We start from the raw sequence: 16,525 nt of genomic DNA, 5'->3' as shown, positions 1-16,525 counted from the left end.
AGCGTTAAAGAAGGTCGATACATAGTAATTAAGTGATTTCTCTTTCAGGAGGTTATTGCAATCCTTAATATCTATTCGCCAAAAAATGTAGCACTCAAATTTATACAAGCAACAGTACTTTCCCTCATATCCCACATAGATCCAAAGACATTAATTGTTGGGGATTTTAGCAAACCACTCTCCCCGCTAGATAGATCAACTCGGCAAAAATTCAGAGAAACCGCAGATCTAAACAGCTGCATAGGTCAACTAGATTTAAAAGACATCTACCTAATATTTCACCCAGCAGATTCAGAATACACGTTTTTCTCAGCAGCACATGGAACATTTTCTAAAATAGACTACATTTTTGGCCACCAAGCAAACTTGTCCAAATTCAGAAACATTGAAATTATACATTGCATTCGCTCACACCACAAGGGAATACAATTAGAACTCAACACTAAAAGCCACCAAAGAAATTCCGGTAACATATGGAGGCTGAACAACACTGTTGGACCCCCAGTGGGTCATAGAAGTGATGAGACTTGAAGTTCAAGTATTCATGATATTCAACAAAAATGTACACACAAATTACCAGCTCCTCTGCGACATAGCAAAGGCAGTACTCAGAGCAAGGTATAGGTCTGAGTTCCCAAGTCAACGAATTGGAGAGATCTGAAACCAACACTTTAATGAGACATCTGAACCTCCCTGAAAAAGAGCAGCAAGATAAACCCCAATCCAGTAGATGGAAAGAAATAATTAAAATTAAATTAGAATTAAATGAATTAGAATCCAAAAAAACTATAGAAAGTATCAACAAAAAAAGAGTAGGTTCTTCGAAAAAATCAACAATGTTGACAGACTCTTAGCAAATCTTATCAGAAAAAGAAGAGAACACACCCAAATAAATAAACTCAGAGATGAGAATGGAAACATCACCATGGAAAAAACCAGATTCAGAACGTTTATAATGGAATACTTGACAAAACTTTATGCTAATAAGTTTGAGAACTTGACAGAAATGGACCGTTTCGTAGCAAAAATTGACATGCCAAAACTAAACCAAGATGAGTTAAATCAGCTTAACAGGCCCATATGAGGCATTGAAATAGAAACAATAAGAGACCTCCCAGCTAAGAAAATTCCAGGAACAGATGGATTTACAGCAGAATTCTACAAGGCCTGCAAAGCAGAGCTCACACCAATACTCCTCCAACTCTAAAATGAAATTGAAAGAGAAAGTTTACTACCGAACACATTCTATGAAGCCATCATATCCCTCAGACCAAAACCAGGCAGGGACTCATCAAAGAAAGAGAACTATAGACCCATTTCTTTGATGAACATTGATGCAAAACTTCTCAACAAAATGTTGGCCAATAGACTTCAACAATTCATCCAAAAAATCATACACCACGATCAAACAGGATTCATTTCAGGGATGCAAGCTGTTTCAACAGACGCAAATCAATTAATATTATTCATTACATCAACAGGAGCAAGGATAAGAACTACATGGTTTTCTCAATAGATGCAGAAAAAGCATTCGACAAGATCCAACACCCCATTATGATGAAGGTTTTGGAAAAATTAGGAATCCGTGGAACATTCCTCAATACAATATTGGCTGTATATGACAAACCTACAGCCAGCATTATACTTAATGGTCAAAAACTAAAGCTATTTCCTCTTAACTCAGGAACAAGTCAAGGATGTCCACTCTCTCCACTTCTCTTCAATCTAGTATTAGGATGCCTAGCTACAGCAATCAGACAAGATCAAAAACATAAAGGGGATCCAAATAGGGAAAGAAGAAATAAAACTCTCCCTCTTTGTAGATGACATGATCTTGTATTTAAAGAATCCCACAGACTCCACTCCCAAATTACTCAAGCTGAATCAAAACTTTGGCAAAGTAGTAGGGTATAAAATTAACCCCAAAAAATCAATGGCTTTTCTGTATGCCAACAATGAGAAAAGTGTGGATAAAATTAGGAAAGTAACTCCATTTGTAATAGCACCTCTAAAAATAAAATACCTAGGAATTAACTTCACCAAAGAAGGGAAGGACCGGTATGATAAAAACTTTAAAATCTTGAAAAAGGAAATCAAAACAGACCTTAGAAAATGGCAAAATCTCCCATGCTCCTGGATTGGACAGACTAATATTGTGAAAATGGCAATACTTCCCAAGGCTATGTACAAATTCAATGTGATACCTATCAAAATTCCAACCTCATTCTTAGAGAAATTCATATGGAACAATAAAATCCCCAAATAGCAAAAACGCTCCTCAATGGAAAGAACACTTCTGGTGGAATATCAATACCAAATTTCAAACTCTACTATAAAGCCAGAGTAATCAAAACAGCTTGGTACTGGCAAAAGAACGGACTTCAGACCAATGGAATAGAATTGAAAATCCAGAAATGAACCTATAGACCTATACCCAATTAATCCTTGATAAGGGAGCTAAAATAATAGAATGGAAGAAAGACAGCCTCTTTAGTAAATGGTGCTGGCAAAATTGGTTAAAAACTTGTAGAAAACTAAAATTAGGTCCTTATATAACACCCTACACAAGAATAAGCTCCAAATGGATCAAACACCTCGGAGTCAAAGCAGACACTCTGAAAACATTACAGGATGGAATAGGAGAACCCTAGGTCTCCTGGCACAGGCCAAAATTTTCTTAGTAGAGACCCGGAAATACAACAAATCAAAGAAAGGTTGGACAAATGGGATTGCATGAAGTTGCAGAGCTTCTGCATTGCAAAGGACCTAGCTAGCAAGATCAATAGAAAGCCCACGGATTGGGAGATCTTCACTAGCCATACAACGGATAAGGGTCTCATATCTCAAATACACTTGGAACTAAAAAAAAATATATCCCCCAACAACATGTCCTCAAAGAAAGAGCTGCCCAATAAATAAATGGCCTAAAGACTTAAAGAGAAACTTCTCTGAAGAATAAAGAAGGATGGCCAATACACACATGAGGAAATGCTCAAACTCCCTAGCCATAAAAGAAATGCAAATCAAAACAATATTGAGATACTACCTCACACCATTTAGAATGGCTATAATCAAGAACTCTAACAACAAGAGATGTTGGAGGGAATGTCGACAGAAGGGAACCTTACTCCATTGTTGGTGGGAGTGTAAACTTGTTCAACCACTTTGGAAAGCAGTATGGAGATTCCTGAAGACTTCACATAAAGCTCCCCTATGACCCAGCAATCCCACTTTTGGGCATTTACCCAAATGTTCACAAACAAGACCACACTAAAGCTAGCAGTACAACTTTGTCTATTGCAGCATTAGTTACCATAGCTAAGATATGGAACCACCCCAGATGCCCCTCAGTAGATGAATGGATCAAGAAAATGTGGTATATATGCACAATGGAATTCTATTCCTCCATCAGAAAGAACGACATTTCCCCATTTGTTAGGTAATGGAAAGGCTTGGAAAAAATTATATTAAGTGAAGTAAGCCAAGCCCAAGGAAACAAAGGTCCCATTGTTTCCCTTATTTGCAATATTTAGTATATGTATGAGTAAAGCAGTAAAGGTCAGATAATGTGATCTTAGGAAAATGAACCCTTGATATGTATTTAAATGTTTTTTTCTTTCATGCCTTTGTTTCTAACTCATTTATGAGATTATATTTTTGTTGCTTTGTATGACCCTCCCCCACATTACAACCCCTGCTTTGACTATATTTGATGTCGGTATAATTTGTGGAGGAGATGTGGAAAAACAAGTCGTTTAAGGGTACAGGTGGACCTGATGCAACTATGAGAAGTACAAGTTGTCATGTCAAAAACGAATTTTACAACTTTGGTGCGGGGTGGGGGTGTTGGTGTTGGGGGATGGGGAGAGGCTGGGAAGGGATGTGAAGGGTAAACAAAGGAGGAGGCTGCAATGATTGATAAATGTACTCATTATCTGGTCCATGTAATTGTAACCCCTCTGTACAGTATGTTCACAAAAAATTAAAATTAAAATTAAAAGAATAAAAAATTTAAAAAAGAAAAAAGAGGAAAAAATGCACACAAGTAAAAAAAAAAGAGAGAAACATTTATCACGCAGAGATTAAGAACTAGCCTAAGAGATTTAGAATGATAAAGGCAATGAGCAAAAGCCTAGTTGACAACGAGTTCTTCAATAACTAAAAATGGTTCTCTAGACCAGTATCTGGTATACGTTATTTACTATCATTTTTTCCTTCCATCTGGAGTTATTCCTTATTTTCTGTCACAACTAGTAATTAGCCTCTGCTTTTTTGATGCCAAAACTGATCCAAAAGATTTCAAAATCACACTTAGACTACTTTTCACTTTGTGATTAGCAGTGATTACACAAAATCTTTGAATCCTTGAATTTCCAGAATTAATCTTCAGCTGACATCTAAGCACATTCCTAGCATTAATTGCTGTGACTTAAAGAACAAAACTTTTTCCAACACAGTATCCTAACATAAGTAAAATACATGAATTAGGGGCTATTATCAGGTATCAGTATGGAAATAGCAATAATGTATTTCAAGTATGGGTCCTTTATTTTCCATTTACTAATTTTTTTGCCAGTCCTGGGGCTTAAACTCAGGGGTAGGGAATTATTCCTGAGCTTTTTTTCTCAAGGCTAGCACTCTACCACTTGAGGCACAGCATTCCCTCTAGTCTTTTTCTTTTTTTCTGTGTTACTGAGGAATTGAACCCAGGTTTTCATGCATGCTAGACAATCACCATACCATGAAGGCACATTCCCAGAGCCCTCAATGACTTTCTTAAGAAGGCATTATATTTTCACTCCATAACTATGTATCATAAGTTTGGCCAGGTGCTAGAAAATGATGTAGAAAGCAATACAATTCAATAAGTCCAGTAAGGCTGGATGGACAATGAATTTCATGGTCTAGCCAGGGAACAGTGGGGCTTACCTCAGGGAGCTGTTTCAACAGGCTGAGCGAGACAGCCCCTGACCCACAGCCCACCTCCAGAATGAGAAGGTCACCTTGGATTCCAGCCACATGGGGATGCTGGACCCCCTTCTCCAGCACCAATTCAACCAGTTTTTGTAAAAGAGAGAGAGAGAAGTCAGAATTAAAATGAAGTTGAGTGCCAGTGGCTCAGAACTCTAATCCTATCTACACTGGAGGCTGAAATATGAGGATCATGGTTCATAGCCAGCCCCCGCATTAACGTCTTTGAGCCTTTTATTTCCAAAGAACCATCAGAAAACCAGAGGTGGTGCTGTGGGCTCAAGTGGTAGAGCACTAGCATTTTGCTGAGGAGCTCAGGAACAGTGCCCATGCCTAGGGTTCAAACCCCACAACTGACAAGAAGTGTACTTCCTACCACAAGAAGTGGATTGAATAGCACCCATTGTCCTAGGGAGCATGGTAGTGAAGTCAGGCTGAGCTTCCTGTGAAGTTGAAGTCATAAGGAGGTCACCTGACTTCTCTGTGCCTCGGTTTCCCCAGATGCAAAATTCAACACAGTGAAGGATCCCCTTCCTCATGGGGATAGGGTAATGATGAAAGAGAGCCATGGTTTGTTTCAAAATCCCCAGCTGTTGCATGATTAATAACTGGCCCAACCTGAGCCCTTTGTGGGTATCTTCCTGTCATTTGCTCACAGAATTGCAGAGAACCTTCTCTGAATGCCACTCCCTCCATGCCAAGTCATGCTCCAGAGATTCCCTCTCTATAAATCCCTTGTTTCCTCAAAACTGTCCTGTGAGGAGAATGAGGTCTGATGGTTGTGGCCCTACCCAGAGCTTCACTTGTGGTCAAGAATCGGCTGCTGTGGACTAAAAGTTTGGGATAATCCATCTAAATCGATGACTGAGCATGACGCTACGTGTTTACCATCCCAACTACAGAGGACCAATCCTGGTGGAGCATACCTGTCCCAGATAGGAGGACCTCAATCCAGTCCAACTAGAGCATATAATGAGTTTCTGTTTCAGAAATGCCCAAGACAGAAAGGTTGCTCCTCAGATCCAAGAAAGTCGTCATGGTGCCCCCAGAGGGGTGTCTGATCCCAGGTAGTGGTGATTTGGGGGCAGCCACTCACCTGTGCTGCTGGGAAAAGCTGCTGGAGGTTGCTCCAGGTGGGGCAAGCAGCAATGGCAGCGGCATTGCAAACACATGGGCCAAGAGCAGAGAACCAGGGCCAGGGACCAGGTCATGGCTTTATGCGGGCTGGCAGTGCACCATTGCCTGAGGTTTGAAATCCTGCAACTTGGAAAGGTGAGGAGGGAGCAAGGGTGCGGGCAGGCTTCTCAATTTCCTACTATACTCCAAAGTTGCTTGAGTCTCTTCCTCACCACTCAGCCACCTCTACCTTCCTCAACTGCTGGTAGTGTTGTAAACTAATAGAGGGAATCCGGGGTGCTACTAGGCAGCATGGAATGTGGGCGTGGTCACCGTTCTTGTATCCCATTGGTCAGAAATAACCATGAAAGAATGGGGGTGTGGCCAGAATTCTGTGATGCAAGCAGCATGGGCGGAGTCAAGAAGATAGGAGCTCCCCCAGCCCTTTTCCCAGGGAACAATGTCCAATTCATTTGGAGATGAGATGGTGACCTGCTTTAGCTGGATGGCTGCACAGATTGTTCTGTATGTCTGTTTGTTGCCAGACCCAGACCGTGAACTCAGGATCTGGGCACAGTCTGTGCACTGCTTTTGCTCAAGGCTCGCCCTCCACACTGGAGCCCTGGGCTTCTGGCTTTGTTGGCACTGAAGTTGGACAGAGGTCTCAAGGACTTTCCTGACTAGGATGACTTTGACCATGATCCTCCCATCACAGCCTTGTAAGTATCAAGGTGGACTGCTGAGAGCCACTGGTGCCTGTCTAATCATTGGTCTTGCTGATATTCTTGGACAGCCCGGTGAGTAGCCTATCCCCAGGTTGAAGTGGTGGGAGCTGGAGCTCACATTTGGAATCCTGTTCCTGCCACCTCCAAATGGCTGGAGATCCTAAGGAACTCATTCCTATCCATATGAATACCAATGGAATGTGATGTATGTCATGGTTGGGAAGTACTTGAATGATTCTAGGATAAAATTATACACAATTATATTATAGGACACTGATCGATTTTAGTTAATTCTTTATTAAGCAGTTAAACAATCACATTCATAAAATGGAGGCATAATGAAAGGCTTAAGAATTGGGCCTCCCATACTGCAAAGGTACCATTTTTCTGCCAGGACTGGGATTGAAACTCAATGTCTTGGTAACTCTGTTGCACTGTGTGGGAATGGGAAGCTGGCCTACTTAAAGTCAAGAAATTCAGGTCTGTTCCTTATGCCTAAAATAGATCTCCAACACTAGAAAACATCCTATTCATGTACAATTTACATATATGATTTATATTTATATACCTATGTTGACTCCATATTGCATTCAGTGTAGTTATTTTATTTTGTTGTTTTATTCATGTATTGACAATTTATTTTATTGACTATTATGGAACATAAAACATTGATTACATTGATTACACAAGATATAGGTCTGCATATGTATTCCACTTCATACCTGACACCCAGGACTTTCATAGAAAAGGAAAACATGTGTCATCATCATCTTCTTACTCCACGATTCATTTTTGGGAGTGCTGGCATCTGAACTCAAGACCTACAAGCCTATAAGGCCCAATTCATGAATGGGTGAGTGTTAGCATGCCATCCTGGGGCAAATTGAGCTGACAGGCTGTTCCCAGGACCTCAGATCAAGCCCCAGGGGCTTGACATGCAGATGGCACTACGCTAATAAATATATATCTTTATAGAGTGTCAGATATGACTATACATTATTCAGTTATATAGACTACATTCCTTCCAATTCCTGGGTATTAATTATGCCTCCATGTAATTAATGTAATTAATGTAATGTAATTAATTGTTTTCATCCTTAAACTATTAATGAAATCAGTGTCCTGAAATTATTGCATTCTTTTAATTAATAATATTCCTTCAATGCTTCATAAATATTAAATAAAATACATCAACCTCCTAAAATGATGCTGTTTAATTTTATAGGAGCATCATTCATGATCAATTCATTCAACCATGACATTGACAACATTCCATTGTTAAACCTATGGATGGGAACCATTTCCTTAATAGCTCCTGCCATTGGTTGGTGTCAGGACAGGGATTCGAAATCAGAGCCTATGTTGCCACGTGGGCCTATGGCATCCCTGATAGTCTGGCAGCCTTCAGCAATGCAAGATGAAGTACCCTTTGCAACAGTGTAATTCAGACCCATGAGGGTCACCATGCAATGAAGAAAACATAAAATGTCCATATTTTTTCTGTGCATTGCTTTCCTTGCAATGCCTGAGGGTCTAGGATTCTAGGAGGAGCTGTAGATCTAGTGGCTGCAACCCAGCCTAGGGTGATCAAAGCTGAGGCAGAGTTGCCATGACCTGACTTCAAGCGCCGTATTGAGAAAAGTAAAATAAAAAAAATTAGCTCCCTGGCTTGCAATTCACACTGTTTATTCTTCCAGGCTTTGGATTTGAACTCAGGATCTGAGTAAATCTGCAGCAATGTGGATGAAGGAGAAGATCACCGTATTTGAAGATAGGAAAGTTAGGCCTGTTCACTAGTCCTGTATTCAAGCCCTAGCCCTGGAAACATATTATTTATATACATTGTAAAGATAGGAGTTATACTTACTTATAGATGTTCAGTCCATACATGTTTGGTGTGGTTGTTCTTGTATTTTTTGTTTTATTCATTTATTTACCATTGATTGTACTAGGATGAAACACCTTAAATTTATTACATTGATGACATCCTATCACAGAGCATCTAGATTTATAGAAATGTTCTCCATCATGCCAGGATTCTCAGGATTACCCAGGATATTCAGAGAAAAGGAAAATAAGTTTCACACTTGGCTTCTTACTCCACGATACACTTGTTGGTAGTGCTGGGATCTTAACTCAGGTCCTAGTAGGACCAATTGGCCAATAAGTCAAGGTGAACACACTAACCTGTGAGCAACTAATGAGCTAGGCCATTCCCAGGATCTGATATTGATTGCCAGGGTGGTCCACTATAGTCATGAATTCATAATTTAAACATACGATCTATATTGACATACATGTTTGTACAGCATCTTGTGTTCGGTGAACTTCTTATTTTGTCTCTATTTCATGGAGCTATTCTGTATTTTACTAAATATGGTGACAGGTATAACTTTGCTGACATGGATGACAACCTGTTCCTATGGTTATGGGGTTGCTTATGAATTCCTATTCTTGGATGAGACTCAGGACTTTCACAGGAGAGGAAAACATGTGCAACAACTGGCTTCTGACATCAGGATGAATCTTTTGTGAGCACTGGGATTTGAATTCAGGTTTGGATAGCTCTGTTGCACTGAGGGGGAAGGGCAAGCTCACCATCTTTGAAGACTAGAATGTCAGGCCTGGTTTAGGGCCTGATTTGAAGCCCCAGCACAGGACAAAATAGCAAGCCCACCTTTTTTAAACATAGGATCTCTCTTAACCTACAGGTGTGGTATGCATCTTGCATTCAGTGTAGTTACACTTTTTATTCATTTTTTATTTATCTTATTCATGGATGTATTGTGCATTTTATTGAATATGGTGACAGATATAACTCTGCTTACATGGATGACAACCTATTCCCATGGCTATTGACTTGCTTATATAGCATTTTCCATCCTCAATGAGACTCAGGACATTCACAGAACAGGAAAACATGAGCAACCCTAGGCTTTTCACATTAGAATGAATCTTTTGGCAGTGCTGGAATTTGAACTCAAGGCCTAGCAGGCCCAACTGGTGAATGGGTCATGGTGAGCACACCAGCTTGTGAACCACTAAGGAGGTAGGCCATTCCTGGGAACTGTGATGGAGTCCTGGTGGGGGCTAATATAGTCATAAATTCATAATTAAACAAAGGATCTATATTTCCAAACATGAGTGGGCGACATCTTGCGTTTAGTGTAGTCATTCTCTTTATTTTGTGTCTCAGTCATTGATGTATTGTGTATTTTCTTAAGTATAGGTTGACAGATATAACTGTGGTGAACTGGATGACAACCTATTCCCATGAATATAGAGTTGCCTATACCTTCTCTATCCTAGCTGAGATCAAGAATTTGCAGAGCACATGAAAACAGGTGCAATGAATGGCTTCTCACATCAGGGAGAATTTTGGGTAGTGCTGGGATTCGAACTCGAGGCCTAGGAAGCCCAACTGCCCATTGGGTCCAAGTGATCACAGCAGACTGTGAGCCAGTAAGGAGCTGGACTGTTCCCAGGAACTGATATTGAGCCCCAGGGAGGCCAAAATAGTCCTCAATGCATCATTGAAACATGGGATGTATATTCACATCCGTGTGTGGACTGCATCATATATTAAGTGTAGTTATTGTCTTTATTTTGTATGCTATTCATGGATGTATTGTGTATTTTCTTGAGTATATGATGACAGGTATAACTCGGCTGATATGTATAACAACTTATTCCCATGACCACAGGGTTGCCCATGCATTCTCCATCCTAGCTGAAACCCAGGAGTTGCACAGGAAAGGAAAACAGGGCAACGATTTGCTTCTGACATCAAGATGAATCATTTGGCAGGGCTGGGATCTGAACTCGGGGCATAGCAGGCATCACTGGTGAATGGGTCCACATGAGCACACCAGCCTTTGAGCCATGAAGAAGCTAGGCATTCCCAGTACAAAGAAATAATCTTTTTTTTTTTTTTTTTTTTTTTTTTGTCGGTCATGGGGCTTGAACTCTGGGCTTGGGCGCTGTCCCTCAGCTCTTCAGCTCAAGGCGAGTGCTCTACCACTTGAGCTACAGCGCCACTTCCGGTTTTCTAGTGGTTTATTGGAGATAGGAATCTCATGGTCTTTCCTGCCCGGGCTGGCTTTGAACCGCGATTCTCAGATCTCAGCCTCCTGAGTAGCTAGGATTACAGGCGTGAGCCACCGGCGCCCGGCCCAAAGAAATAATCTTATAAATATGTTAGAAACAATTGCAAGCAAGAAAAAAAAAACATTTCAATACTTATTTTTGGGTTCATTTCACCTATCATATTGATCAGGTTTAATCAATTCTCTGCCTTGACTACAAGATTATCTGAAGAATACATAAGATAATTGCACTGAGAAGTGATTTAGAGAATTAATTCATATTGTTTATTTTTAAATTTTTGAGGTAAGTACTTGGATTCAAATTCAGAGCCTTGCATTTGCCAGGCAGGCATCTGACCACTTGAACCATGCTACATCCAGCAATTTTTGCTTTGTTAGTGTTTTAGATAGAATCTTGTATTTGTTTATTCCTAGGCTACCTGGAAAGTGAACTTCCTAGTTTTATATCCAACATAGGTAGGATGACAGCCACACATTGGCACACCCAGCTTTTATTGATTGAGCTGGAGGTCTCTTGTAGCTTGACCTTGAACTGTAACTATCGACATTTCCATTTTCAGAGTAGCTTGGATTATAGGTATAAAACACCTCATTTGCCTTATTATGTATATTTACGAAATTCTGAAAGTATGAGAAAATCCTCTAGAGTTACTAACCATATCCAGATTCTAGATGATACAGTAATGATTATTCTGTCAAAAACTTTTTGACATTATTCTGCCAATCGTTTTTTAGATATTTTTTTTCGCAAAATCTCGTACAGAGGGGTTACAATTACATGGGTAAGGTAATGAGTACATTTCTTATCAAGCATTGTTGCCTCTTCCTGTTTCCACTTCTCATCCTTTCCGATCTCCCCTCTCCAACCCCCCAACACCCCGCCCCTGGCAAAAGTTGTAAAGTTCATTATTGGACATAATGACTTGTATAGCGCATTGTTGCAATGGGTCCAACGTATCCCTATTTAAAGGTTGGTTTTGCCCATTCCCTCCACAAATTATACCAATATCAAATAAAATGGCAGCAGGGGTTATACCATGGGGGAGGGACATACAAAGCAACCAAGAAATAATCTTATAAATATGTTAGAAACAATTGCAAGAAAGAAAAAAAAACATTTCAATACTTATCTTGGGGTTCATTTCACCTAACATGAAGTTATCTTACCTTTTCTGCATGTCTCAAAAATATACTAGTTATTGCAAATAAGGGAAACCATGGGACCTATATTTTTGAGCCTGGCTTAATACACTTAATTTTTTCCAAGTCTTTCCATTTCCTAACAAATGGGGCAATTACATTCTTTCTGATAGAGGCATAGAATTGCATTTTGTGTAGATATACCACATTTTCTAGATCCATTCATCTAATGAGGGGCATTTGAATTGGTTCCATAACTTATCTATGGTAAATAATGTTGCAAGAAAAATAGTTGTGCTGGTAGCTTTAGTATGATCTTGTTTGTGATCATTTGGGTAAATGCCCAAAAGTTTGATTGCTGGGAAATAGGGAAGCTCTATCTGGAGTCTTTTTGAGGAACCTCCCACCAACTATGCAGTAAGATTCCCTTCTGTCCCCATCTCCTCCAGTATCTGTTGTTATTAGATTTCTTGATTATAGCTATTCTAACAGGGCTGATTTGGTATCTCAATGTTGGGTTGACTTGCATTTTTTTTGTAGCTAGAGAGGTTGAGCATTTCTTCATATGTCTACTGGCCAGCCTTCGTTCCTCTTCAGAGAAGTTTCCCTTTAAGACTTTAGCCCACTTATTTATTGGGCAGTTGTTTCTCTGAGGATTTGTTTTTGGGGGATTTAATTTTTTGAGTTCCAGGTATATTTTAGATATGAGACACTTGTCCATTGTATGGCTACTGAAGATCATCTCCCAATCCGTGGGCTTTCTATCGATCTTGCTAGCTATGTTCTTTGCCTTGCAGAAGTTCTGCAATTTCATGCAATCCCATTTGTCCAAATTTTCTTTGATTTGTTGTGTTTCTGGGTCTCTATTAAGAAAATTATGGCCTGTGCCAAGGACACCTGTAATATTTTCAGAGTGTCTGCTTTGACTCCGGGGTCTTTCATCCACTTGGAGTTGATTCTTGTGCAGGGTGATTTATAAGAATCTAGCTTTCGTTTTCTACAAGTGATAAACCAATTTTGCCATCACCATGTACTGAAGAGGCTGTCTTTCTTCCATTCTAATTATTTACCTTCCTTATCGAAGATAAGATGGCTATATATCTGTAGGTTCAATTTTATTCCATTGGTCCTGAGGTCTGTTCTTGTGCCATTACCAAGTTGTTTTGATTACTATGGTGTTGTAGTAGAGTTTGAAATTTGGTATTGATATTCCTCCAGCCCTTTTCTTTCTGTTAATGATCTTTTATTCTATCCTGGGTCTTTTATTGTTCCATATGAATTTTTGGATTGTTTCTTCTATTCCTTGAAGAATGAATTTGGGATATTGATAGGTATTGCATTGAATTTGTAGATAGCCTTGGGAAGTATTGCCATTTTCATGATGTTGATCTTTCCAATGCAGGAGCATGGGGTTTTTTTTGCCACTTTGTGTGTTCTGTTTTGATTTCCTTTTTCAGGTTTTTAAAGTTTTCATCATAGAGGTCCTTCACTTCTTTAGTTAAGTTAATTCCTAGGTATTTTATTTTTTGTGCAGCTATTATGAATGGAGTTGCTTTCCTGATTTCAGCCACACTTTTCTCATTGTTGGCATACTGAAAAGCCATTGATTTTTGAGGGTTAACTTTATACCCCGTTACTTTGCCCAAGTTTGAATAAGCTTGAATAATTTGGAAGTGGAGTCAGTGGGATTCTTGAAATACAAGATCATTCCATCTGCAAAGAGGGAGAGTTTTACATCATCTTTCCCTATTTGGATCAATTTTATGTTTGCATCTTGTCTTATTGCTGTAGATAGGCATTCTAATACTAGATTGAAGAGGAGTGGCGAGAATGGACATCCTTGTCTTGTTCCTGATTAAAGAGGAAATGGCTTTAGTTTTTCACCATTAAGTATAATGCTGGCTGTAGGTTTGTCATATACAGCCTTTATTGTATTGATGAATGTTCCCTGGATTCCTAATTTTTCCAGAGTTTTCATTATCAGTGGGTGTTGAATCTTGCCAAATGCCTTTTCTGAATCTATTGAGATAACCATGTGGTTGTTATCCTTGGTCTTGTTGATGTGATGAATTTTATTAATTGATTTGCATATATTGACCCAGCTTTGCATCCCTGAAATGAATCCTGTTTGATCGTGGTGTTTGATTATTTTTGCATGAATTGTTGAAGTTGATTGGTCAAAATTTAGTAACGATGTTCATCAAAGAAAAGGGTCTATAGTTCTCTTTTTTGATGAGTCCCTGACTGGTTTTGGGATAAGGGTTATGATGTCTTCATAGAATAAGTTCAGTAGTGAACTTTCTCTTTCAATTTCATTGAAGAGCTACAGGTGTGAGCTCTGCTTTAAAGGCCTTGTAGAATTCTGCTGCAAATCTTTCTGGTCCTGGGCTTTTCTTAGATGGGACTTCTCTTATTGCTGTTTCTATCTCAATGTTTGATATGGTCCTCTTAAAATGTTTTAACTCATCTTTGTTTAGTTTTGGCATGTCAATATTTGCTATAAAAAGGTCCATTTCTGCCAAGCTCTCAATCTTATTAGCATAGTTTTGATAAGTATTCCCTTATAAAGTTCTGAATCTTGGTTGTTTCTCTGGTGATGTTTCCATTCTCATCTCTGAGTTTATTTATTTGGGTGAGTTTTCTTCTTTTCCTGATAATATTTGCTAAGGGTCTGTCAATTTTGTTAATTTTGTTGAAGAACAAACTCTTTTGTTGGTTCTTTCTATGGTTTTCTTCGATCCTAATTTGTTTAATTCTGATTTAATTTTAATTATTTATTTCCATCTCCTGGATTAGGGTTTATTTTGCTGCTCTTTTTCAAGGAGGTTTAGATGTCTCATTAAATTGTTCGTTTTAGATCTCTCCAATTAGGAACTCAAAGCTATAAACTCGCCTCTAAGTACTGCCTTTGCTCTGTCCAAGAAGAGCTGGTAATTTGTGTGCTCATTATTGTTGAATATCATGAACATTTGAATTTCCTTTCTAATCTCTTCCCTGACCCACTGGTGATTCAACAGTATGTTGTTCAGCCTCCATGTGTTACCGGACTTTCTTTGGTGGTTTTTGGTGTTGAGTTCTAATTTTATTCCCTTGTGGTGTGAGCGAATTCAAGGTATAACTTCAATGTTTCTGAATTTGCACAAGATTGCTTTGTGACATAAATGTGGTCTATTTTGGAAAATGTTCTATGTGCTGCAGAGAAAAACGTGTGTTCTGATGCTGCTGGGTGAAATATTCAATAGATGTCTGTTAAATCTAGTTGATATATGCAGCTGTTTAAATCAGCGGTTTTAGACTTGAGCTGAAGAGCTGAGGGAAAATGCCCAGTCCCAGACTTCAGGCCCCACAACTGACGAAAAAAATGCCTCTGCCACATCTGCCTTGACTCCCTGCATGTTGGCATACTAGGAGGCCAGCGTAAGATGAAGCTCCAGAAACCTTTTTGGATAGCAAAAGAAACCACTGCTTGGGAAGTGAGGGGTGTTGTAGAAGAGATGTGGAACTGAACGCAGGCAGGAGGCTTCATGGCTTCAGACTCAGCTGTCTTTTGAATCATTGCCCAGTTACCAGCTATAAGGTTTTGCTCCAAAATCAATGTGGCACAGTCTGCAATTCTTATTGACTCATCCACATACACAGACCTAGTTAGGCATCCAGAATGACTTAAAATGTAGATTTCCTAAATCAGAGAAATCTGTACCAGAGTAAATGGGCAGAAAGAACTTCATTTAATCAGGTTCAATTGATTTTTACTTGCTTATAATTTAAATGAGAGAACAATATCAAACTAACCAAGATTTCACAAAATCAAAATATGCAAGCAAATACATTTTGCAGGAAATAAATATTCACAGCACAAATCAGAATTTCTGAATAGGTGGTGCTTTCAGAAAATAAAGAATTAGGGTTCCGGACACATGTCAGATACATTTCACAACAGCATCAAAATGAAATTCATTACCACAGGTGGTAAAAGTTGCTTACTCTCAGCAAGTAAGCACATTATCATTGTTTTCTGGTCCTTAGTAAAAAAGATAGAAGAGTTTGATTTCCCTTCTCAATTTCAATCTTCAAATTCACATTTTCTTCTAAGGAAGTCATTTATCTCACACACCTGACAATACAGAATATGTCTTCAAACCAAGGTCTTCTGGGCATCTGGGAGCAAAATAGGAAGAGTGAAACAGTCTACAGGAAGCTTGATTGTTCAGAAATAAATCATGTTTGTACTTCTGCTTTTTTTAATTGTGAAAATACCATACAGAGAGGTTACAATTACCTGAGAAAGGTAATGAATACATTTCTTATCAAACATTGTTGCCATGGAAAGACTTGATGGCACAGCTAAGCTAGTTTGGGAGTGTTGTCCTTTCCAGCATCCAGGTGGGAAGATTGTTAGTTGGGAGGGGAGAAATGTCTTAGAGTTTCAGAAAAAGGCAAAAGAACTGTGCATGGTTTTTCTTCTCA

General features: G+C 39.1%; 1 long non-coding RNA gene across 1 annotated transcript in view; it reads right to left on the bottom strand.

The window, feature by feature from the left end:
* Positions 1-6,342, bottom strand: part of LOC138834511 (uncharacterized) — a 52,189-nt gene extending 45,847 nt beyond the window's left edge. Inside the window, exon 1 of the long non-coding RNA XR_011374154.1 lies at positions 6,068-6,342. This is a non-coding gene — a long non-coding RNA (uncharacterized lncRNA). The remainder of the gene's footprint in view (positions 1-6,067) is intronic.
* Positions 6,343-16,525: the final 10,183 nt, after the last annotated feature.

Source organism: Dipodomys merriami, unplaced genomic scaffold (genome assembly GCF_024711535.1).
Source record: "Dipodomys merriami isolate MVZ:Mamm:240054 unplaced genomic scaffold, mDipMer1.0.p SCAF_2174, whole genome shotgun sequence".
Lineage (NCBI taxonomy): Eukaryota > Metazoa > Chordata > Mammalia > Rodentia > Heteromyidae > Dipodomys > Dipodomys merriami.
This window is presented reverse-complemented; position numbering and strand designations above follow the sequence as displayed.